This window comes from Manacus candei, unplaced genomic scaffold (assembly GCF_025592945.1).
Source record: "Manacus candei isolate 608988 ecotype Guabito, Panama unplaced genomic scaffold, ASM2559294v1 h1tg000041l, whole genome shotgun sequence".
In the NCBI taxonomy this organism is placed as follows: Eukaryota; Metazoa; Chordata; class Aves; order Passeriformes; family Pipridae; genus Manacus; species Manacus candei.
In genome coordinates, this window is record NW_026138089.1 from 9569393 (window position 1) to 9593810 (window position 24418).

Here is a 24418-nt window from a genome sequence, read left to right on the forward strand (position 1 = left end):
ACTGAAATAGTCATATTTCTTGAGGTACTGACTGTACTCTTGCTGGTGCAGCCCAGGAGGTTCCTGGCCGCCTTCCCTGTCAGGACACACCATTGGCTCCCATTCAGTTCACTGCCTGCCACCACTCCCAGGTCCCTTTCAGCAGAGCTGCTCCTCCAGCCCATCAGTCCCCAGCTTGTGCTGCTGCTTAGGATTACTTCTTTCCAAGTGCAGGACATTACATTTATCTTTGTAAAACTCACATTGTGGCTGCATTGATAAAGTTACTTTATAGCCTCCAAGAGGGGCTTCCTGGCCAACATAACAAACCAAGAACAAATCCCAAACCTGTTTAACTTCATCTTACTGCATGATTGCTCACAAAAGGCTTGAGTTGTTTCTTAAGCATCATCTGTCTTTCTGGACCAGAAACCTTGGGATATTAGTTCATGGATCTTGTCTAATTTGTTTATTTCCATGACTTTTTCTATTGTCTGTTTCTATGAATTTATACCTGTAAATATTGTAGAAGAGTTAGCTTTAGGAAGACAGATTGTGTCATTTTAGTTTAGAAAATCTGGAAACTGTTACCAGAGAAAACAGATTTGTGGAGAAATGCACTTTATTTCTCTATTTGTCTTGAGATGATGAGGTAAGTATGCACCAAAAGGGACTAATAACCAATGGGGCTGATTTTTTTGCCTAAGGTTCCCTTGAGTTTTCAGACTAATTCCAGTACACTTTCTTAGTCCAAGGATTTTTTTTTAGCTCTTTTTATAGAACCTTGTTTCCTTCCACATGACACTCCTCTAGGTTTTCTATTACTGCCTCTTCACTTTGCTGTCCACATTTTTTTGGCCTCCTGCCCCTTCTCCAGATATCTGGACAACACTATACCTTGCAGAACTCTGGAGTAAACCTTGGGGAAGAGAGGGGACTTGGAGAAAGAAGGGAAATGCCATCTCAATCCTCCTCCTTTTTCAAATGTGCATTTAACCTCATCAGAGAGGTAGGCTTTGCCAGCCTAGGACTCCTGGCCCTGCCAATGTGCAACTGGAAGTTTGAGCATTATGAAGAAGAAAACTGACAGCACATTTGTCTCCTCTCATTCTCTCGATTCCCCTCCTTCTAGCATTGAGCTAGAATTGCAAATTTTTCATGACAATTCTGAGATTGAAAATATATTTTAGTCTTTCTGAACATCTTGTGGCAGATGTTTGTGCCATTAGTTGGTGCTATGCCATGGGATGACTAAATATGTTTTCTTTTTTGAGATAATTGAGGTAAAGGAATGGGAAGAGAAAGAAAAACAAAGGGGCACTCTCACTGTTTATGTGATATTCCTGCATAACAACAGGGGAAGCAACTCTATTTTACTTGGGAGTAGTACATTTTAAAATACTGGGGTGCATTTCTGAGACTAGACTGGGTTACTCGGTAAATAAAGTACAGAAAAGAGGGACAGAGAGAGGCCCAGAGGGAAAACAACTATGTGGGAGAGGAATCCAGGAGGAGCCTGCAGAGAAAGAAAAGGTTAACTGGCTCTCTTCTTCAAATTGCATTAGGAAAGCAGAGAAAGTAGTATTTATCCAGCAATTGAGAATCAACCTTGTTTGAAAACCTCGAAGATGAAAATAGGATTTTTCAGTGGCACAAAGTCAGAACTTGCCTTGGTAAGCACAAACGCAGGAAAGAGGAATAGTTCATAAACTTCAAGAGTTTGGAGGTGAAAGGAAGGAAGGCAGAAGAAGAAAGGTAAGGAGGATAAAGAAGACCTCTGAAGGCTTACAAAGGGGGTTAAACACTCACAGCAGCCATTGTGAATTCCAGTTCTATCTCTGTGAAACTCTCTGGCCTATCTCTTCTTGAAAGAACCATTCCCGATGGTACTTGTTCTTTACAGGCACTTTTGCGTTACAGTGTAAAGGTATAATGGGATGATCAATGCATTTTTGTTTTATAAATCCTCTGGAAAACTATTTTCCTAGCAGGCTTTTCTTTCAAATGAGTTTTAAAAAGATACTATAGTATTCTGGGGTATTGGGTATTTTAATGTCAGTAAAAGCATCTAAAATATAAGGCTTAGTTTTCTGATCAAACTGCAAGGCTTCTGGCTTTTTCAGTCTTGAGGTCATTACATAGTGTGTGTAAATAAATGTTTTCTAGCAGACACTGAAACCTGGCACATGAGGGCTAGGGGTATACATAATCCTTTAAAAAGTAAAATATATCAATAACTTCGGGCACCTTCATTTCTGAAGTTTGTTGGCTGAATTTATGGGACAGCATCAATATAAAAAATTCTGAGAATAATTTTTACCATAAGGTGCTGTGAAAAAAGGGCTACATTCCAAATATAAGAACATTACTCCTGATGATCTTGTAGGTCTTCCACTGTGTGAACAAAGACTCATCCTGCAAAAGTGACAATCTGACTTTTAGCAGACAAAGAAACCAAACCCATGTTGTTTTATTTTGCAAAAGTCTTACTCCTCAAACCAAAACTCTTCCTACATAATTTCATGACAGCAGTAATATGGAAAAAGCTAGTTTTTGTGATAAAGACGTCTGATGATGTCATCTCCGTAACAGGTACTATAAAAGATAAGATTCAGTTAGAAGGTTATATGATATGGACAGATGTACAATGCCGTACTTCAGACCAGGCATAAGTTATGGTTGAAAGGTGACTGACAATCAATTTTCCCAACTTTGGACTGTTTCATTTGAAAGTTCTGTGCAAAGACATTTACTGGAGATTTAAAGGATATGTGTTCAACTGCTATGCTGTGCAGACCTACACTAAGTGGTATTAGGATGGCATATGCACTGCAGGAAATGAAACAAGCTTGGGGATTTGCTCATATTTACAATAGACGTTTGTTTACTTAGTGTGTTCTTTCTTGTGTAGGGTGAAAAGGTTATGTATGTCTTCAGGTGATAATGGACAAATTATTTAATTAATAGGGGTGGTTTTGCTCCAAATCAGAAGGTCAAGAATCTTTGCCCAGTGTGTGGGAAAGAACGATACTTGGAGTGATTAACACCCAGAGGAAATTTCTGAGTTTATTTTGGCTGGTCTATAGTTGATAATTCCCTTGGCTAAAGGAATGCCTGGCTCCACGTCAGTCACCATTTCCAGAGCTTAACTCTGAATAGCAGTTATTGGTCACATATGTTGGCCTGGTAAAGTCTCATTTCAGAAGCAGGATGCAAAATGGCACATAGGTAAACTGTAGTGTTTGGGGGTTTTGGTTCTATTTTGTTGTTGAAAGACTTCCATTTTTAAAAAAGAAAATATAAGGAAGGCTCTTGGTGTAAGTCTGCTTGTATGAATCAAGAGACTCTTCATACAACAGTACTTTGTTTTACAGACAGGAGAAGTTTCAGAGATAGAGGTAAGGAGAATTGGAATAACTGAACAAATTCCAGTAGCTCAGAAGTGTACGAGGAACATCCACTTTCCAAATCCTAACTGTATAAGTTATAAAATGAGTCACAGTATCTCATAAAATTTTTGAGATGGTATAAAAGATAAAAAGCGATAAAAGCCTCAAGAGTAACTCAGAACAAGGAAGAAAAATGGCTAGTGTTCTTGCACTAGCAAGAAATTATTTATTTGGGGGAAATTGCAAATGATAATAAGAAGTGGAGTATGCTCATACTAAGAAAGGCTGCTCCATAAAACAAATCTAAATCCCCAAATCTGACCCAGAGCATTCCTATCCAGATTCTAGATGCATTATCAGTTTAGCTTTGAGTATGTAAGATACATTGACCACATTTTTCAAAGACTCAGAGCATTTTGCTTCAGTGGGTGAAATAATTCACAGATGTTTACCATGCCAAAATTTGGCTATGGTTTAAAGCATCATTTCAAAGGTTTGGTACAAGGCTGTATTTTTAATATTTTGCAGGTTTATCTTTGTCTTTTAAATGCAAATATGCTGAGGCAGGAATCCTGGACTCGGGTCAGTCTGTGCCTCTGTTACAATTTCATGTCTCCATATGTCCATGCTGCAGCTGAGGAGTTTATTATTCATCTTGTTTGAGTGGTAACCTCCAAGTCTCCCAATATAACAACAGAGGCATAATATGAAATAGGCCCCCAGCTCTACTTTCATGTCAGCCACTCTACATCCCTTATTTACCTCAGGGAGAGGACACAGGCTAAATCAATTTATGCTTCTAGTTCTCTAGTACCTGTTTATTTTACCTCCAAAGTGCCCAGAAGTTCAGTGAAGTCTTCCTGCAGTTGAGTGAATCAGCTACAGGAACCACAAGAATTGCTCCAACAAATCTTCGTAACAAACACAGAAACTTCAGTCTGAAAAAATGGTTTGAAAAAAAAAAAAAATTTAAATACTTGAGTGAACACAAGTTTATCTGCCTTACTAACTGGATTTTAGATGTCTGGGTCTAAATCTGTGGCTTATTACTTATATCAAGGAAGGGAGGAGATGTATAAAGGAGGACCTGCACAATCAGACCTTTGCAAAAAAAACCCCTTGCATAACTAATCTTTATCATCTGTGTAATCTATCTTCAAACTATGCAAGGATTGACATACAGAGCTGAAGCCTCCTGGTGTTATGTGGTATGTTCACTTTAACTTAAGGAAGAAAAGGGGTAGAAAAGCTTTAAATAGGTTGTGGTGAAAGATATTTTGTAACCTAGGTTTGATCTAGGCAGAACAATAGAGAATAATGGAAATAATATTGAGCACTGCCATTGTCTGAGAGGTCAGGGTAAGTGAAGGGGTGCTGTGTTAGTGTTTTAGCAAGGTCTAATACAGCATGATGAAACAGGATGTAGAGGAAAGGCATCTGCAGTAGTTTCAGGATTTTAAAGAAAACAATAAAAAACTCATGCTAGCCTTAAATCCAGTAACTTGTAGTTTGCTTTGTACTCCTGTGATCCTTATTTAAAGAGGTTAAAATGAAAGTCTTTGTTTTCTAAAACAGAAATAGTATTTACAAAGTGAGACAGCAAGAGAGTATATTGCCTATAAGAGCCACACCTTTTAAAACAAACTTTAACAGGAAATCCAAATATGACATTCCATAGATTTAAAAGAAGCCATTTATAGGCATTTGCATATAATTAAACATTTGCAAGAAATTCACTGACCCATTTGATATGCCTGAGGGAAGGGATCCCATCCAGAGAGACCTTGACAGGCTTGAGGAGTGGATCAAGGTGAACTTAATAAAGCCAAACCAATGCCCAACATCAATATAAATTGAGTGATGAGTGGACTGAGAGCAGCCCTGAGGAAAAGGACCTAAGGACAGTGATGGATGAGAAGCTGAACATGAACTGACAATGTTGTCCTTTCAGCTCAGAAAGCCGGCTGTATCCTGGGCTGCATCAAAAGCAGAGTGGCCAGCAGGTTGATGAAGGTGATTCTGCCTCTCTGCTCTGCTCTGGTGAGACCCCACCTGGAGTGCTGATCCAGCTCTGGGGTCCTTAGCACAAGGAAAACGTGGACTTGTTGAATCAGGTCTAGAGGAGGGTCACAAAAATGTTCAGAGGGCTGGAGCACCTCTCCTATGAGGACAGGATGATAGAGTTGGGGTTGTTCAGCCTGGAGAAGAGAATGCTCAGAGAAGATTTTATTGTGGCCTTTCAGTACTTCAAGGGGGCCTACAGGAAAGCTGAAGAGGGACTTTTTACAAGGGTGTGTAGTGATAGTACAAAGGACAACAAGGGACAACAAGTCTTAAACTGTAAGAGGGTACATTTAGGATATAAGGAAGAACTTTTTTATTATAAGGGTAATATAAGGTATAAACTCAAACAAGTTTTCTAGAGAAGTTGTAGATATTCCATCATTAGAAGTGTTCAAGGTCAGGCTGGGTGGGGCTCTGAGCAACCTGATCTGGTGATGTACCTGTTCGTAGCAGAGATGTTGGACTAGATGATCTTTGAAGGTCTTTTCAACCCAACCCATTCTATGATTCTGGCTTTTTTTTCTTTTTTTTTTTTTGGTGATGTTTTAGGCAATATTATGAGATGCTCTCTTTTAATAAACTATTGTAATCTTGATTAAACCATGCATGATTGCATTCCAGAAAGTGTACTGATTTAACTGAAAATATTCTGGATATACTGGACTTTTGTGATGGTAGTCTTCTGACTATATAGTCACTGACAATGGGATGCCTATGTCTTAGCCCCTTTGCTTCAGGCTTCTTTTATAGTCCATGGATATAGGTACTTCCAGAATAAGATTCTTTTTTGCCCTAAAACCATTCAAAAGTGATCAGATAATCATTTCTTGAAATACCTATTGCGTAGAAATGGATTAGTAGAATTTTGTCATCTGTAGGTTTCTATATTTTGGACACCTCTACTTCATCAGATGAACTAAAATTTAGCACCATTTTGACTGGGCTTTGTTTTTCCTGACATCTGTTATAGCCATTCAAAGATGGCTGTATAAAATATGCAGAAAAATCTTGCTTTACTTTGTTTTTCTGATCTGAAGTCAGCTGAAGTAAATTTCAACCTTTATAGAGGATGTGATCAACTAAGGTTAGCAGAGTGGTACTACAGTCTCCTAGCAGCCAGGGATGATTTCTTCACCAAAATTCACACGACAGCATATTTTAAGTGCTACTTAATGATACTTAGTCACAGTAAACTGCATGAGAACACAAACTGACAAACGGAATTTCAAAAATGCTAACTTCAAAAATATTTCTCCCATCCAAAATGTAATTAGGGTTGAGACCTGTATTACACCCTGGAGGAATCTTAATGGGAATCTTACCCGTGGCAAGAAATGTTCCCAACTTCATACCACACATTTTTATCTTCATAAACCAGGACTCCAGTCATGAGTATCTTCTTTATTTTCCCACTCATTTCCATAACATTTTCCTGTATATTCTATTTGTGAAATTCTATGTTCCTTACTTTCCAAACTTGCCTACACCTTAATTCTTGGTCAGATTTTTCCGAAGGTGACAAGCTTTTAACATACTCAGTGCCTGTGTCCAAATTAACAAGTCATTCTGGACCAGTTAATAGCAGATCAGTAGAATGAAACAATCAATGCAGAGAATCCAGTACCCAGACTATACACATTTTGCCCCATACTTTATTCCTTATAGTCAGGGCCTGAAGACTGGATATTCATTAGCAGCTTTAAGTGCTCATCTAGAGCTTATCCATCTGTGCTATTTCATCTGAGAGGATGAAACTTCCTGTGCTCCATCATTAGTCAGAGATATGAATCCAAGATTGATTAGTGGAGAGGATTGGGAGGTCGCTTAAAAATGTACTCCTGACCTGAACTAAAACACTACCAGGAAGACATACAGTAAGTGCAGTGGCTTCTGCTTTGCAAGGGCACAGATACCCTTGACTTAGCATTTGTACTGCTCATTTCCCTAATACTGCTTTTCTAGCCAGGCTCATCTTGAGTGAGGGTGTTAAAAATGCAGATACAGCTAATGAACAAGCTGTATCAAAGGCTCATAAGGCACAATGGTGTGACTGTCCCTCAAGTGACAGTCTGAGCAGAGTAAAAATGATGAAGGGCAGGCTTAGTAGGAGGAAGATGGTTTTGGGTCAGATTGGGAGAGAGGAGTACTAATGCTAAACAGTGTTATAGTGCTAATCCTTTTAATGTCCTCTCTAGGCTTTGTTGCCAGACCCCTATTAGGGCCTGATTATTCAGACTTCTCTCTGTCTTCCCAGGCATCCATTTTGAACAGAGCTTCTTCTTTCCGTAATTAACAGGAAGCCAAACTGCAAAAGGCAGTTAGTGTTTCTTCAAGGTGGGATACAGCTCTTTACTGTTAAAACACTGTAATTCAACCAAAGTTGCAGAATAGCTGCTAACCAAGCCATATGCATGTTATACTGCTCAGAAGCATGGGAGTATTGTATCTGTGTTGCATTATTTCTTATCTCGTCTAACCATGGAAGGATCTCTTCTTTAGAAAAACTCAGAAGTACATAAAGGCATTGTTGTTTCTTAGAGTTAGTGAAGCTATGAAATGCATGAACTTTACCCCTTGTCTCTACAAAAGGTTTGCCAGAGCTATGAATTTTAATTCCATGGGAAATTTTTGTTGCCCTCGGCTGTTGGGTTTCAATGACTAAAACTCTTTTTGAAGTTCTGCTCCAGTGCTGTTTTCTTTATAGCCTCTAAAATGGCACCTTATGTTTTTCCTTTATTCATAGCACTGAGAAGATGAACAAGTGTTCCCTGTTCAACCAACTGTCATATATTATCGGGTCTGCTTGACTGTTTGAATGTAGTGATTAAATGCCCATAATTCCAAGAAATACTAAAATGTGTTTAGCAGTCTGATGTTTTAAAGTCTGGGAATAAAAAGGCAGATGTTATGATCCATGAAGGAATAGCACTTAGAAGCTAAGACTGGGGCACAAGGCAACTGGAACCATTTCCTGTGTAATGAGCCATGCATGGCAAAGACTCCAGGGAGTGGCTGGCAGCAAAGAGCTATCTACAGTGATGTAATCATTTTATGTTCCATTAAGGTCTTGTTATTTTAGAATTTAAACAAATTTATGCTGCAAGAAAACATGGAGCCTGTTGTGCATCTCTGGTAAGGAAGAAAATCAAACTTCAAAGACTTGGGCTATCATTTAGAAGAATTGCATCCATCAAATTCTGATTTTTAACTGAGTATTTTGGAGATGAAAGGGAGAGAATTTTGATTCAGGAAGGAGATGATAGCATACTGAGCACTGGAAATGTCAAGGCACGTGGGCATTTGTGAATGCATTTGTTTGACTGTGTGACTGCAGCTTCGTTTTTGCATACTCAAGATGATGGGCAGGAAGTATACCCTATATTTTCAAGGATCACTAGAAAGGTATTAAATGGATTTGTTTTTTAAAGAGTACTGAAAATGTATTCCTCAAAAAAAATTGGACACAAACTGGATATATAAAAACATGTACTGTTATATGCTTTTTTGAAAATATAAGACATAACAATAAAAAATGGAAAAAATTAAATTTGCCATCAATTTTCCCATCTGTATTATAAACCAATATCATAACCAAAACCATCCCAAGATACGTTCAGGCTACTTTGTCAGAAAAGCAAAGATCCCAATTTGAGAGCTCAGATAGATCTCTGTGTCCATATTTTCTTCTATAAGGAAGGCTGTGACTTGTGTCAGACAACTTATCCACCACTCCCCACTGAGGAATCCAACCTTGCTTTAACTGTCAGACATACTTCTAACTTAAAATACATCGGGTGAAACCCACCAATAAGCCTTGGTTCAGACTTCTGTCTGTAGCGGTGTGTCCAGCTTGACAGACACAGAAGTATATTCAAAGAGGGTGGTGAGAGAATAGTGTGGTCAAACACCAGATTGGCAAAACGTGAGGGAGTTCTCCCCTTTGTCTCCTTCCAGGTTTCTTTTCCTATCTTTCCTTAGCCAAAGGAACAGTAGTTTGGACGACAGAGTGCTGCACAGCATAGGCTGTGCAGTAGCCCCAGGCTGTAGATTGGAGAGACTTAATGTGAATTTGACCTCAGGACATGTAGTTTTCAACCTGCTAAAGGTGTAGGTGTGATGACTTCCACCCTCAGTGGGGCTAACGCTCACTCATGACACTCAGTAGGTGGCTTTCGCAAGCTCAGCTTTAACACAGAAGAGTTGAGCTCTTGTGGCAGTGCAGAAACTCAAGTCCAGGGAGCACACTGAAAGATTTCTCAATTTATTTTGTGTAAAATGTAATAAAAGCTTTTAAGTAATTTTTTTCAAATGCTGTTCCTGACTTCTGTGCCTGTGAGGGCTAGTAATGATGAGGTCCTTGCTTACCTATCGTGCTTGTGCTGTCAGGGACTGTGATGGGAAGAAGGTGGATCCATTCTCCCTAATAGCACTGTGCTAACCAATTCACAAACCAGTTATCCCAGAAAAGTCAGCCTGTTCCAGATGCTCTCTATCATCACAGAATTCCTTTCCACTACCCAGGCATCTGATGGGAAGCTGAAGGGAGACTTGATAACACTGACCGTAAAAAGACATCCTTTCCCCCTATATCTAAAATACATATTTTTAAAATGTCATTTTTCCAATATAAGCAAACACCTACTTCTGAAATATTTAAGTTGAAAGCAGACCTGTGGCCCTTATTCTTTAGTATATGAAGCACCAGAGTAAAGATATATATGCGAGAATTCTTTAAAAGTTTGTGTGTTCAAAATGTTTTGTCGTAAGAACAAGCACTACTCAATGTATTAGGGGTCTTCACCAAACAAGCAATCCATCCCAAGAACTTTATCTGGTATACTTCATCTGGTACAATAGGGTTATATTTATCTTCAAACCAGACAGAAGAAATCTTTTTAAGCCCTTATGGCCTTTTGAGTACTGGTCTGACTCAAAGTAAAGAAAGATAATTATCAGAGAATCTCAAGTGTATGGTGAAGTATTATGCTTTGAATTGTTTGTATTCTCCTCTCTCTCCTATATATTATTTTAAACTCCATTTTGCTCTGCATCTGAAATACAATGATAGGATATCTATGTTCCCAATGCAGCATAAAGGGATGTGACATGGAGTTTTTTTGTCTCACTGTTTTAGGGGAGGGGTGTTAAGTGAATGTGGCTGAAAAATTTACATCACTCGCTGATTGAGGGTTCAGATTTCGAATGTCTGATTTTTACTGTTCAGATCATTAGCAATGGCATAGACATGAATAATTCTGTTCATAATATTTTCAGATACTTTTCCCTGTTACTTGGGTATAAGACCTAAATAATATAATTTACTATATTGACTTCAGGAAGTGAAAATTATTCTAGGCATTGTGGTCAGTCACTTGATTTTGAATTTTTTCACTGTATAGTTGAGTCATTTCAAGGATCTCTCACACAGCAAGTATTTTGGGTTTTTGTTGCTTTTTTCTTGTATGCACATAATATATTGAGTTTTTCACACAAATGAAAGAGGTAACATCTAAAGAAAGGTGATAATAGCTTGTATTTATTTACGTGGTTCATAGTCATAAACCACTTTGACCGTGTTTTGATTGTGTACAAAGGTTCCAGCCCACCTTCCACCTAGAGACAATTACAAAGCTCAGTTTGACTTATAATGAAGCACTCAGGAAAACAAGGACTGTGTCTCACAGAATCATGTTTTCATGCTTTCATTTCAAGTAAATGTTAATTCTTATGACTTCATGACTCAAGTACTAATATAATACAAATCCATAGATCTCAATAATAGATGTTTTTATTTGAGTAGTAGCACTTTAACATTTCAGAATAATTTACAATAATATAAGTGGTGAAGGGAGCAGAGTTTCTCTGCTAAAGACACTTAATGGTCTGGATGTGTGATAAAATCCCAGCATGAATGCACAGCAAAATGAAGTATTAACTTTCTTTGCTTCCTAAAGAGTTCAAAACGTTTTGCTTCTGTGGGATTTAATGTAAGTGATGCTGAATGTTTAGTCTACAGTCTCCTATTCACCTTTGAAAAGCCTAGGTCGTAATCTGATTTAAGTGACAATTGAAAGAGCTCAGTGGTCACATTTTAGTTCCTTGTTTATGAAATCACCGTCAGACCCCTAACACTGTACTGAGCATGGCAATAACGGGCTCATTTTGAAACACACAGGCAAAATTGGAGTAAGAGAGGCATGGAGTATAAACTTTGCTTTAAAAAAAATCCAGCAAATTCCTTCCTTTTAAACAACACAAACGTTTACTGTAATTTTTCAAAGTTGAACCCTCCCTAGTGGATGGGATGCCTTTATTCTCAGAGATGGTAGACTATTCTGCATTACAAATTGCAAAGCATTTGGTACTGCTGGAAAAGAAATCCTTAGTAGGAGGAACTGCACTATGGTAAAAGTGATTTGCACTGGCTTATTAAAGATATGAGTGTAGTAGAATCTGGCCAGATGGTATATTATTAGGTGTGGCCACCAAGTCAGAAACTATGCTAGATTAAGAAGATGCTGACTTCGATCAACATGTTCAATCATCTGTTTTCATCTGGTTCATCCCAAAGTTGTAATGCAGATAATAGGGTAGTACAAAAATCTGCAATAATAAATTGATTAATTACAACAAGTTGATCTACGAATAAGCGAAAATGTTGCCTTAACTCATAAAGGCAACAGAAAAGAGTTTCTTTATTAAAAGGAAGCTTGTCATCCTGCATTATTACATTCTGAAAAGAAAGTTCAGTTGTATTTTTTTTAAAAGACCATGCCAGTTAATTCCATTTCTGTAACCAAGTATGGATTGGAAATTATGCAATACACCCATCAGTAAAGATTTTTGCAAGATACAGACTAGACATAGCAGAAGAAAAAGGTTTAGAGTTTAGCACTTCAGGAGGCTAACGTGCCTTAAAGCTAATTCTCGAATGGGCCGTAGCTTAATCCCTGTGCTACTAGTCATGATAGTGATTAAATATCACTCACTCAGACAATTGCTTCTGGATATTGATGTGCCAGGTTGTGGGAGTGGAGTTAAGGGGGTGGAGAAGAGAATGGTTTATGAATGTATGACTGATGTTTGAGCAGCTGAATTTCAAAAAGAAGGAGGGGAAGAGAGGGAAAAACTTGGGTTGCTGCAGGAGGGAAGAGAGAGAACAAAGCTTCCTTCAGTAAACTCAGCCAGTCTCATGATCATGATTTTTGAGTTCCTCACAGGAGAATTACCCCACTATCACAAAAGAGAAAACAAGATTGCTAAATCAAAAGTCAGCACTGGGAGAAAAAAAGTGAGCTTGTAAATGAAACAGGGTTTATCCTGAAGTAATAACCTTAGCAGTGATAGCAGGGCTCCTGGTGAACCACTTGGTGGACTTTTTAATCTGTCGTATCAGATGCTGAGTGTCGTTTCTACAGCAGGTTCTTTATGTCGAAGGAGATTAGCATTGGTGACAGAACAACATATTCTTGAATGTGAATATGGAGGAAAAAATAATTTTTCCCATCTCCCCTGCTGGTAATTCTGATATATTTTGCTAATTCTGATATATATTGCTATATTGTTTGCTTGTTTATTTTATAGATTTCTTTGTAATCAATTACTCTTAGATGACTTTAAAAAATCAATGTGGAGAAAATACATTTGTTCTCTTTCTAACTAAAGAAAAGATTCACTGAGGACAGCACTAAATCTTATTTCAACATTAAACATTTAAGTAACTGATGGCTGTGCTGCTGCCTTTTGAGTTCATGCATGGTTGCTAAAATATTTAATCTCTCAGGCTTTCTTACGCATCTCATCCATGCTAATGTGAGGAAAATATTTTGATTTCTCCTCTTTTTCAGAGAGTATCTCATTGAGTGGCTGGTACATGCAGCTCCTTGAGCAGAAGATAATGTCAGTGTGACCTTGGTGCTAGTGAGGCACCAAGTGGAGCAGGTGATCTCTAGTGCCGTCACGTGGCACATACAGGACAACCAGGGTATCTGGCCCAGCCAGCATGGGTTTAGGAAAGGCAGGTCCTGCTTGATTAATCTGATCTCCTTCTATGACAAGGTGACCTGTCTAGTGGATGAGGGACAGGCTGTGGATGTTGTCTACCTGGACTTTAATAAAGCCTTTGACACTGTTTCCCACAGCATTCTCCTGGAGAATCTGGCTGCCCATGGCATGGACTCTTCTCTGGGTGGAAAAAGTTTCTGGGTGGCTGGGCCAGGGAGTGGTGATGAATGGAGTTACATCCAGCTGAAGGTTAATCACCAGTGGTGTTTCCCAGGGCTCAGTATTGGGGACAGCTGTGGTATCTTTATCAATGATCTGGACAAGGGCATTGGGAGCACCCTCGGTCAGTTTGCGGATGACACCAATACCAGGTTGGACAGAAGTGTTGAACTGCTGGAAGGTAGGAAGGTTCTACAGAGGGATCTGGAGAGCCCATCTGGATGAATGGGCTGACGCCAATTGCATGAGGTTAAACAAGACGAAATACCAAGTCCTGCACTTTGGTCATAACTACCCCATGTATCACTACAGGATTGGGGAAGAGTGGCTGGAAAGCTGCCTGGCAGAAAGGGACCTGGGGTATGCTGGTCGACAGCCACTGAACATGAGCCAGTGGTGGGCCCAGGTGGCCAAGAAAGCCAATGGCATCCTGGCAATGAAGCTAATGACTAGTTTAGTGCTCACATCTTAGGAGGAGCAATTGAGGGAGCTGGGGGTGTTTAGCTTGGAGGAAGGGAGGCTGAGGGAAGACCTTATTACCCTACAACTACCTGAAAGAGGTTTGTAGTGAGTTGGGGGTTGATCTCTTTTCCCAAGTAACAAGCAATAGGACAAGAGAAAATGGCTTCAAGTTACATCAGGAGAGGTTTAGATTGGATATTAGATAAAAATTTCTTCATGGAAAGGGTTGCCAAGCACTGGAACAGGCTACCCATGGAAATGGTTGATTCCATGGAGGTATTTGAAAGACATGTAGCACTTAGGGACATGGTTTATTGGTGGACTTGGCAGCGCTGGGTTAATGGTCGATGATTTTAGAGGTCTTTTCCAATCTACACAATTCTGTGATTCTATAATATATTACTGATGATTTTAGTCCCATAAATTTGCTTCAGATGGAGTCCTTAAGAGCTATACATTTTTAGTATTACAAAGCAGCATGTCACAAATTACTTTCTTTTATCACTCAGATTCATTTCCTTTGAAGGAAAGGAGAAAAGTTCTAGTCTTGTGAAGTAGAAGGCCTAAACTGGTAACAAAGAAGGTCATTTGAATATGGTATACAGTTATATTCAGGAATACAGATGAGAAAAATGAATCCTATTAGCTTTGTTCCCAGCAGATTCACTTTTTTTCTTTCTTTTTATTGATTTTTTTTATTTATTTTATTTTTCATTTGGTGTTACTACTTGAGAAATGGGCTGCAAAACAGCTGCAGGGTATCCTACAAATTTAGGACTGTAAAACTTTTTTACACAGGGTCTTTTCAGAATAATACTTCTGAATCTGGTCTTCCCCTGATTTAGGAACTTTGCTGTTTCATTGCTGAATTATAGACTCTTCAAGATGAGCTCTGACAAGCTCTGCTGTTACCACCTCATTTTCCATATCTTGCTTATGTCTTCTGAACAGGAGTTCTGTCATGCTTCTTGTGACAGATTTACACTAGTCTTTATTTTCTGGAGTTGCACATAGTTTTGGAAAGAAAAGCACCTCAGAAAATATCATAAAAGCAGTATTTTAACAAATAAGGTGTCTATATGTGGCCCTTTCACATATGCACTATTGCTGAATTAGTTGGAAGGCAAGAAAAAAAATAGTAGTAGCTTCTATGAGGGGTTTTTCAAGGCTTGGTTCTTATGAGCTGGAAGTGAGAGCAGCTTGAATTGGTATTTTAGATGCCATTCAAAATCGGATAAAGTAAGGTACTGAAAACAGACTTAGGTTTTATTTCCCTGACTTATGTAGTATTTTTATGTCATTAAGATAGCCTCCCCTCCTCACTGCATCTGGAAATCTCTCGAGCATGTTTACAAGGTTAGTGGAAAGCAGAAATGCGCACTGAAACAAGCTCTTCCTATTTCTACTTGGCTTGAGGAGTTCTGGCCTTTGTGAAAGTCTTGAACAAATGCTTTGTTATCCTTTCCTGATGGCAATCCAGGAACCTGAACAGGCTTTGAAGGAAGTGATATGAACTGGATATGAACTTTCTGTTCACTGCAGTTACACACTCCTCTCTCTTCCAGAGAGGACTGGTTTAGCTGTCTGAAGGTCAGCAACCCAGAACATCCTGACTGTACTGATTTTCTCTGAGTTAGTAGTGGAAGGGATGGTTACCTACAAAGAGACATTCATGCTATCTATTTTGGACATCTATCTCCAGAGGAAGATTTATTCCATTCTGGAGTGCCTGTTTCACTTTGTTTTCTAGACAGAACCTTAATCAGCTGGCTAAAATTTTGTCTAGCTTTTTAATACCTAAAAATAAAGTTTTGCTCTTGGTCATGTCTAGAGGAACTTATCTGTCAGTTCTTTGACACAGGAAATCTGCCTGCCCCATTTAGCCAGCCCCTTGCCCCATTTGCCCCTTCTCAGACTGATTTATTGGCAATATAGTCCATGCTATCTGACTCACACCATCTATGGCATTAGAGATGACTGAAGTTGTCTTTTCCTAACTGAAAATGGGGAAAGAAGCTGCAAGAAATCTAATAATCATGGAGTGAATGGATCAAAGCATGGATTTATATTCCAGGTGTGACTCCATGGCAGATGCTGACACTATTGTGGGTGTGGATCTCCTGTGCTGATGAGGAACTTAGAAGAAGTAGAAAACAACTGCAAAGCACAGTGCAGAAGCAGAGCTGTTAACACATCAGTCTCACAGGACATAACTGATTTACTGTAACTTCCAGTAGTAGCAAAGTGTTCTTTCTGGCATATTGTAGCTACTTCTTTTCTCCAGCATCTCAGGTTAATACAATACCTTTTCATCATTTCTTGTACCTGGAAGGGAGATGATGAGTGTTCATGTTCTGCTAGGGGGATTTTCTCATCTAGGACAAATGCAAGCAGAAGATAATATTAGATTGATCTAGCAGAAAACAGAGGTAGTGAGAAAATGTGACATTATATCCTTATATCGACCTATAAGAGTCTGTGGTTTTAAGACTAATACAGTAAGTCTCCTGTCAGGGTGAGTTTTCTGCCAGCCAGATTGGTTTCCCAGAAGAGAAGTCCCTGTAGGCTGGCTACTGTTTAATAAGTGCACCATGACCATTATTCAAGTTTTGAGCAGATTCCTTTTGTTTGTTGTGGAGAAATATGAATTATTCTCTCTGTATCAAACAAAAATCATCATGATATTGAATTTATAAAAAATTCATAGAACTTAATGCAAAACAGTCCAAAGCTGGGTTGTTTACCCTGTCTTGTCTGTCTTTTTCTTCCCCCTCCCCACCACCCCCCCTACCCCCCCGCCCAGGTCATACTCAGATGTCAGATGTTGCTGAACCTGTTTGGTTGCTTTGTGAAATATGGAGGGGCACAAACTACCACCTGGATCAGCTACCCAGAGCAGCCGCTACTATGTCTGATTAGTTCACAAAGACACATTTATTCTGGTTGGCATTAATTAGATTAAGAAGGTAGGGAAAAAAAAGGAGAAGAAAAGAAGTTATTGCATTCCTGAGCTGACAATATATACAGGACTGACAAGCAGAGAGGAAAATTGCAGAGCGTAGCGGCTGTCTCTACTAGCAACTGAAAATTGAGCTAAATCAACAAATGTGGCTAAAGAATAACCCGACCTTTGCAACCCATTCTTTGCAGCCTAGTAACTTTGTTTTCAAGGGACTTGTGCTTTGTCTATTTGATCTATTTGATCTAAAGAGAGCTAGGTAGCATAAATTGACAATAACTGTGGCAAATAAGTGTTACCTGGAATGGAGAACTGAATTTGCAATTAATATCAAAATCATAGAACCAAAATCCTGATTCTGTGAATCTTCCCTAGGTAAAACATTACTAAGCATTGTATTTTATTTTTTGTGAAATTATTGTTCAGCGGGTCCAAAGCTTAAAATTAACAATCGATCTCATTGCAATGGTATGTTATGAAAGACCAAAGTACAAAAAGGCTCTCAAAGGAATAACTGATGTGAGATGGGCACGTGGATGGCTGCCTGTTGTGAGCAATAGAGTGGATATTCCTGGGAAGGGTTCAGTCAGTAAGTAGTTTGTTCCTCAGTTTTCTTTTAACTCACCCATTTTCTATAGGACATAGTCTTTCCATGGCAACTGTGAAGAGGAACATTTGGTTAATCTAGTGTCTCTGTTTCCTATGAAACAGTATGTCTGTACTAAAACTCTGAGGTTCAAGGAGATTAAAATTAATAGCTGCAAAAAGTGTTATTCTCAGCTGGTATTCTCTGGGGTATGTTAATGTCAGTCTTGTATGATCTTTAGGTTTTGAAACATATAATTGACTGTGTGATGGCCTTTTCTTCAACAGAAACTTGAAGTTTAACACCCCTACTAGTTAAAGGACTTTGTCATTCCTATCAAGCTGAAAAATTTCATGCTGAAGACCTGGAAGTTTCATAAAAATTCCTCCCTGAAAGTATTGCTACTACTTAGTAACCATCTGGGGTTTTTTACCTTGAGTCACTACTAGAGCCTTTGTTCTTTGGTTTACCTGCTGGACTTTGTTGTTATTTAAACTTTTTCCTTTGCTCTTGCTTGAGAACAAATGCACTGTTTCCTATCATGCTTTTAGTTGTAATTTGTGTTGTATTTTATGGGAGGTTACAGTAGCAGGAGATTCTTTTGAAGAAGAACAGAAAGGAAACTGTATTGTGTTCCTTTCTTTGTCTATTTACCAACATTACTTTTAGGGAAAACTCCTTTACATAGACTGCAGTGACAGTGATACTGAGAACTGTGGGGGCTCTGAAGAACCTACAGCTTGAGTGACAGACTCTTCTTTCAGTCTAATGGGAGAGAAAACTTGCATGAGTCCTTAATCTGAAATTTGGCAATGAGCTGTGTTTTTTCTGCCCATATGCAGGTGCACCACCCTGATGAAGACACTGACAAGAAAATAAAGAGTATAGTATGACGCAAGAGGAAAGTTGCCAGATAATTAGAGATTTAATAATAAATAGAAAAAAAAGGTTACTCTGTTGTCCAAGATCAGTGCTTATTTAATTTCTTGCAAATAATGAGTACTTAGAGAGTGAGAGTGATTGATGAGATTAATTAGAGCTATATGTTTAACAAGTGCTCCTAGCTCTAGTGACTCATTAATTAAAACTTGAACTTTGTAAGAAAGCTCTTTGCAATCCATATTGGTTTATGAATTCTCTTTTGTTTTTGAATGGAGGAGAAATCAGATGAACAGGTCAGTAGTGCATACAAAAATAATATGTAGTGCATTACAGTGATTTATATTTATTTGCAGTATCAAAAAAACATGAATCAACACATCAATCAATTGTAATCAGCAAGGCCTGCCTTTGTGGAGATGTTTTCTTTAGCAGTCTCTGGAGGTCTGTGTTTAAATTCATCTTACATGAGGTTACAGGAATCAGTCTTTGAAATAACTGTAGACTAAGTATATAATTTTTATGTTTAAGCAATTTTCTTTCCATTGAGGACACTGAATACCCATAATCCTTTCTTCCACAGTTACATTTGTATACAGTTACATCTCTTCACTTGCCAAACTCTTAGAAAAATAACATATGTTTCCATGCACATTGAGGGTCTTTATCCTGCAGTCTTTGCATATGTAAAAGGCATTTAATTCACTTAACAAGCCCTATGCTGATAAGGAAGGATTTGTGTTCTCCAGGCTTTGCTTTGTTTTTCATGAGTTAATGTTCTTTATTAAAAGGCACAGCTTTCTTTTCCTAATACATTTCAAGACTGTTCTTTTCAATTTGCTAATGGTCCTCATTCCTTTTAAAATATACTGGTACAATGAACATAGGAATATCACTGGAAGACAAAAGACATACCCTCAGGACTAAAGATTATTCATTAGCATACACTTGCTTTGGTCCTAATCCTCTAAGTATTTGTCTATGTACTTAGCTTTATTTAGCATTCCCAAGAAATTCATGTATCTGATGCTATTTCTTACTGTTTGCAGAGGAATTGCCTTTACTGTTTGCAGTAGGAAGAGGCTCCCTTTATAAGAAAGTTTGTGAACTGTGGCTTTAGTTGGAAACAGAACTGAAGTTCCAGCTGCAATTCACACTTGTATATGCAAATGAGAAGGACAGAAATTTATTGTATGATTATGCAAATCATTTGTAATATTTTAATTATATGCAAATACTAGATTCTGATATGCAGTCCTAAGTTTGTAATTACAGTAACAGTTTGGTAATAGAAGTACAGAGCAAGCTATGTACTTCCAAATTATCGTGTAGTTGCTTGGGAATATGTTAGTTTCTATAAGACAGAGCATAACCTGCAGGAAGTATATATGGCAAAAAGAAATGTAGTTGTACTTGTTGTACACACAGAGTCTGAGTCAGTAAAGGTAACATATTATGTCTTAATATCAAGTTTAATAAGGATGTTTCATATCTACTGATCTTGATCATTTTTTCTGTATCTTTTCAGGAATTTTAGTAAAATGTGATTTTTTAAAAGAAACCTTGTCCTAATACTGTATTCTTTGTGACTCAAACTTACATAATTTTCAGCAAGGGTGGTGGCTTAAAAGCAAAGACTAAAGACAATTTGGTACTTAGCAAGACATTTAGACACCTCGATATTCCTGATTGAGCACTGAACAGTGCTTACAGAGCTCTTTGGGAAACTTGGTTTTCAATTTTTGGCACTGAAACATCACTGTTGCTTTCAGCAAAATTGAGAGCTGGGTATGAGGCTAAAATACACTTTGAATTACCAGAAGTGTAGATTCATACTATTACTCATGAATGCCACATAATCTTCCTTTGAGATGAAGGGTTATATTTCAATGCTTAAGAAAATAAATTTAAATTACATTTATTAAATTAAATTTAAACACCTTCTCTAATACAGTTCCTTGTGGCCATTGTATAAAAACATGACAAGATTCAGGCAGTGTTTCTCAAGTTTGTTAAAGTGATATTTGCGTCCCAGTTTTCTGAGTCAGACCATGTGGAGGTAAAGCATAATCAGACATCCTCTTTGTAAAGCATCTCCACCAAAGAGACTAATCTACCTTTAATGGTAAAAAAATATATTTTTTAAAATATAAATCAGTGGGGGATTTAGATATAGCCAGGATCCTCAAAATTAAGAATTATCTCTAAACCTTCCAAAGTTTCAAGGCTTCCTAGATTTTGAATGTCCTTAATGTCCTCTTCATCATTTAGGATTAATAGCTTTTTCATATAGCAGAGATTGTATCTTCAGAAGAAACCTTTAAAAACTTCAGGCTTCATGTTTACTGAGAGTCAGCTCAAGTTTGTTTTGGCATTGTACTGGTAAAGAGCAGTTAACAACAAAGGAAAAGAAAACAGTTTTCTTATCTTTTCAGTTCAAAACCTTTTCCATGTGATGAGTTTGAAAGGGTAAACAATCCTTTAGAATACGTCAGGAGAAGACATAAAAAGGATCAAGTTCCTGTGCTTCTGGCTGGGTTAGTTTTATCTTTTTCGCCTGTTTTTAAGCATATCCTTACACATTGATATTCTTCAAACTTTATTTTAATAATTAGGTCCTATTGATGTTTTCATACCCCTGCTCTGACCATTCCCTCAATGTCCTTCAAGGGGTCAGATTAGAATTTGGTGCTGTATTGTAAATCTAACAATTTAGAACAGAGTAATTAATCTTCTCTGCCTCTATCCAAAACCCAAAATGCAGCACTGAGCAAAGACTTCATCGATGGCAGGGAATTGTTAAAAGTTCTGTATAGTGGTGAAGTGGGCTGAGAGTAACTTTTCTTTTTCCCTTTCCTCGCCTCACCAACCCCCAAGTTTACAAGCAGTTGCTGTACATTGTAAACAAGGGGATTTTTTGTTAGTGGATTATTTTGAGATTTAGAAAGATACTCTTTTTCTGAATTGGGGAAGCATATGATGGAGCAGCTCATAATCTATTCATCAAATATGAATGAAGAAGTATACGTTTCTCCTCCAGCAAGGTATAAAGTATTTTAGAATCGCATGCTGCTGTTGAAATTACAGTTTGCCTTTCTCCAAAGAACCTTAATGGTGGGTCATTTATAGTATGGCTTATTGGGCCAAATTCAAATGATACTTAAATAATGTTGTAAAATGCAAATGAAGCATTAGAGGGGAAATGGCATGCCTGCATACAGTCACCCATCATTGTCTTAGGAGTTCCATCAGTGAGACAAGAGAGGGGGGTTATAGATCAAAGAACAATTAATATTAAACAACTATTTGAGGGAGAATTAGTACTCAATATTCATATGAAAGAATTTCATATTAAGAAGCTGCTCATATTGTATCACGTGTTGCTCTTGCTGATGTGATGTTTCCTAATTTTTCCAAAAAGCCAGACTGCCTTTTCCTTCCGTTTGTATCCTTAGTGTTCAGAGAGAGTTGCAAGGTGTACATGCTGACTAAAAGGCAGGACCATCTGTATTTTCTCCACTTGTTTTACTTGGATTCAGCAGAGGATGTGACTAATCAGAAATGTACTGAAGGTATTTTCCCAGAGCAGGGAAACTCTGCATCTCTGACATGCTGCTCAGGCAGCAATGAGGTTGCTCTAACTTTGGTCATGTTCAGCAAAAATGTGTCACAAATGTCATTTGGATCAGCCTCTCTGTGCTGACTGACCATATGGCAAGAGAAGAGTGGAGAGATACTATTTTTAACCAAATCCTCTGTTAGCTTTCATCATCACAAAATCCTATGATTAGCCCTCTAGAATAAATAATTTATGTGATTGTGCTTGCCTGTGAGAAACCTACAAACTGCAGACATATTAGCAGATATGTTCCATTCGTTAATATTACAGTCCTTGTAATTATGATCTCATTATACTACACTATGGCATCTGCTTTCCACAGACAGTGGACTGATTGTTTTAGAGTATGTGCCTGGCAGCAGCACCTATCTATCTAAAAATGTATGGCCTCCGTCCATCAAAATATGATAAAATAAAATTCCACAAGCAATGAACTTTAAAAGAAATGTTGTATTTCTGTATTTCTGCTCTGCACATTGAATGAGTGGCATAGAGAATTCTATTTTGTGGGCAGATGGCAAAGCAGTAAAATGAGATTTTGGAAACTGCATTAGGAGTTCCAAATCAGCAAGAAAAAAAGTCTTATTTTTCTAGCTTTCTTAAATAACACCTGGACCAATTTTCAAGTCCAGCTGTTTTTACCGAGATATTTATGCCTGAATAATTAGCGACAGAACTGAACCCAACAAAAAGCTGTACTGGATGCTTGTGGGTCAGTGAATTTCAGGAGTGACACTGAACTGTGATTTTGTGCCCCATTTAAGTTGCTTCTCCCACTCAGTCCCGGTATTATCTTTTTCTAGGACTTTGAAAGTTTTGTGAAAATAGGATTTCTTGTAACCTAATTGGGCACCCGCTGTTTCTCTCCTATTGATTTGCTTCAGCTACTAAGGTGCTCTGTTTCTTGATTTCAAGGAACACTGTAAACAGAATAACATTTTGTTACTATACAGCACAGCTATGAGGCATGCAGAATAAGAAAAATGATACTTGATGCTCCCTCAAACAACAGAATTGCACTGACCAAACTCTTATTATGCAGAGCTGACCCTGAATTCAGCAGAAATAGTGGCTACATAGCACATAAATACATTCTGGAGATTGACATCAGAAATACATCATTTTAGAACTCACATATAATTAAAGAATTGCAGTGGTTCAACAGATGGATATTCATTAAATATCTGAGCCTTAAACTATATTAAATTTAGATACAGTAACTTATTTCTCTAGTAATATGTTAGCTCACAGTCTTAGACTTTCTTCACAGCCTGTTTGAACTAGAGACATTGCCAATTAAAATCAACTGAATCTTTTGGACATAGTTTAAGAAATTATTCTTACAGCAGGGAAAAGAAGTGGAGAGCTAGTAACTTACTGCAGCCATATAGACCTTAAGCAACCATTTCTTGTAGTTTGTACCATGCAAAGAAACGCCTGAGCCGTGGTTCAGCACTTAATCTACTGGTTCTGTGCTGATGGTGGTAACTTTCAGCAGAAAGCAGCTATTGGTGGCCGAAATACCTTTTGTTTCCTTCATGAGGTTTACCAAAACTCTTGGTGGGTATCAGAAGTATGCAAGTGCACAGCTGATTTGACTCCAAGTTCATTAAACTGTAATAATTTGATTATATTCAGTCATATCTCAGTCTTTCTGCTATATGAGAATCCTAACTCCATGTCCAAAGACCTCTCTATTGGAGCTTTCATGAATTTCAGTAGGTATTGCAGAGGAGGAAGGCTAGAATGCATCTGTTTCCTACTTCACTCATGAGTTCAGAAAGTGGAAGAAAGGAGTTTAGTGAGGTAAAGGGTATTTGTCAGATGCATTCTTCAGCTGAGATTCTTGGATGATAACTCAAACAAGCTGGCACAAATATAAGATTTTGAGGCTATGGGTTTGAATTTGTAATTACTGCACAAGTTATATATGTGCATACATGTGTATATGTGTATACATGTGTGTAAGCAGTGAAAAGTACACTGAAGCCTTTGCTGACAAACCATCACATAAGGCATACTCAGTTCTAAGTTCTGAAAGGTCCTTCCAGTGTTGTCTATTGAAACACATACAATATTACCTTCAAATTGAAGAAGCACATGCAAAAATCAAGGCAGATATATCAGTAGAATTAAGATTATTGGAATTCTTTTGCATCATTTTTGTGATTGATTAAAAAGAATATTTAAATATAAAAAAATATTTGTTCATTGAAACTGTTTCAGACTGTGGCTGGTTATCTGCAGATAAAGGGTAT

The 24418-nt window shown here is 37.9% G+C and overlaps 1 protein-coding gene across 4 annotated transcripts in view; it reads left to right on the top strand.

Annotated features, from left to right (window-relative positions):
• Nucleotides 1-24418, top strand: part of MID1 (midline 1) — a 242466-nt gene that overhangs the window by 107855 nt on the left and 110193 nt on the right. The gene's annotated exons all lie outside the window — the stretch shown is intronic.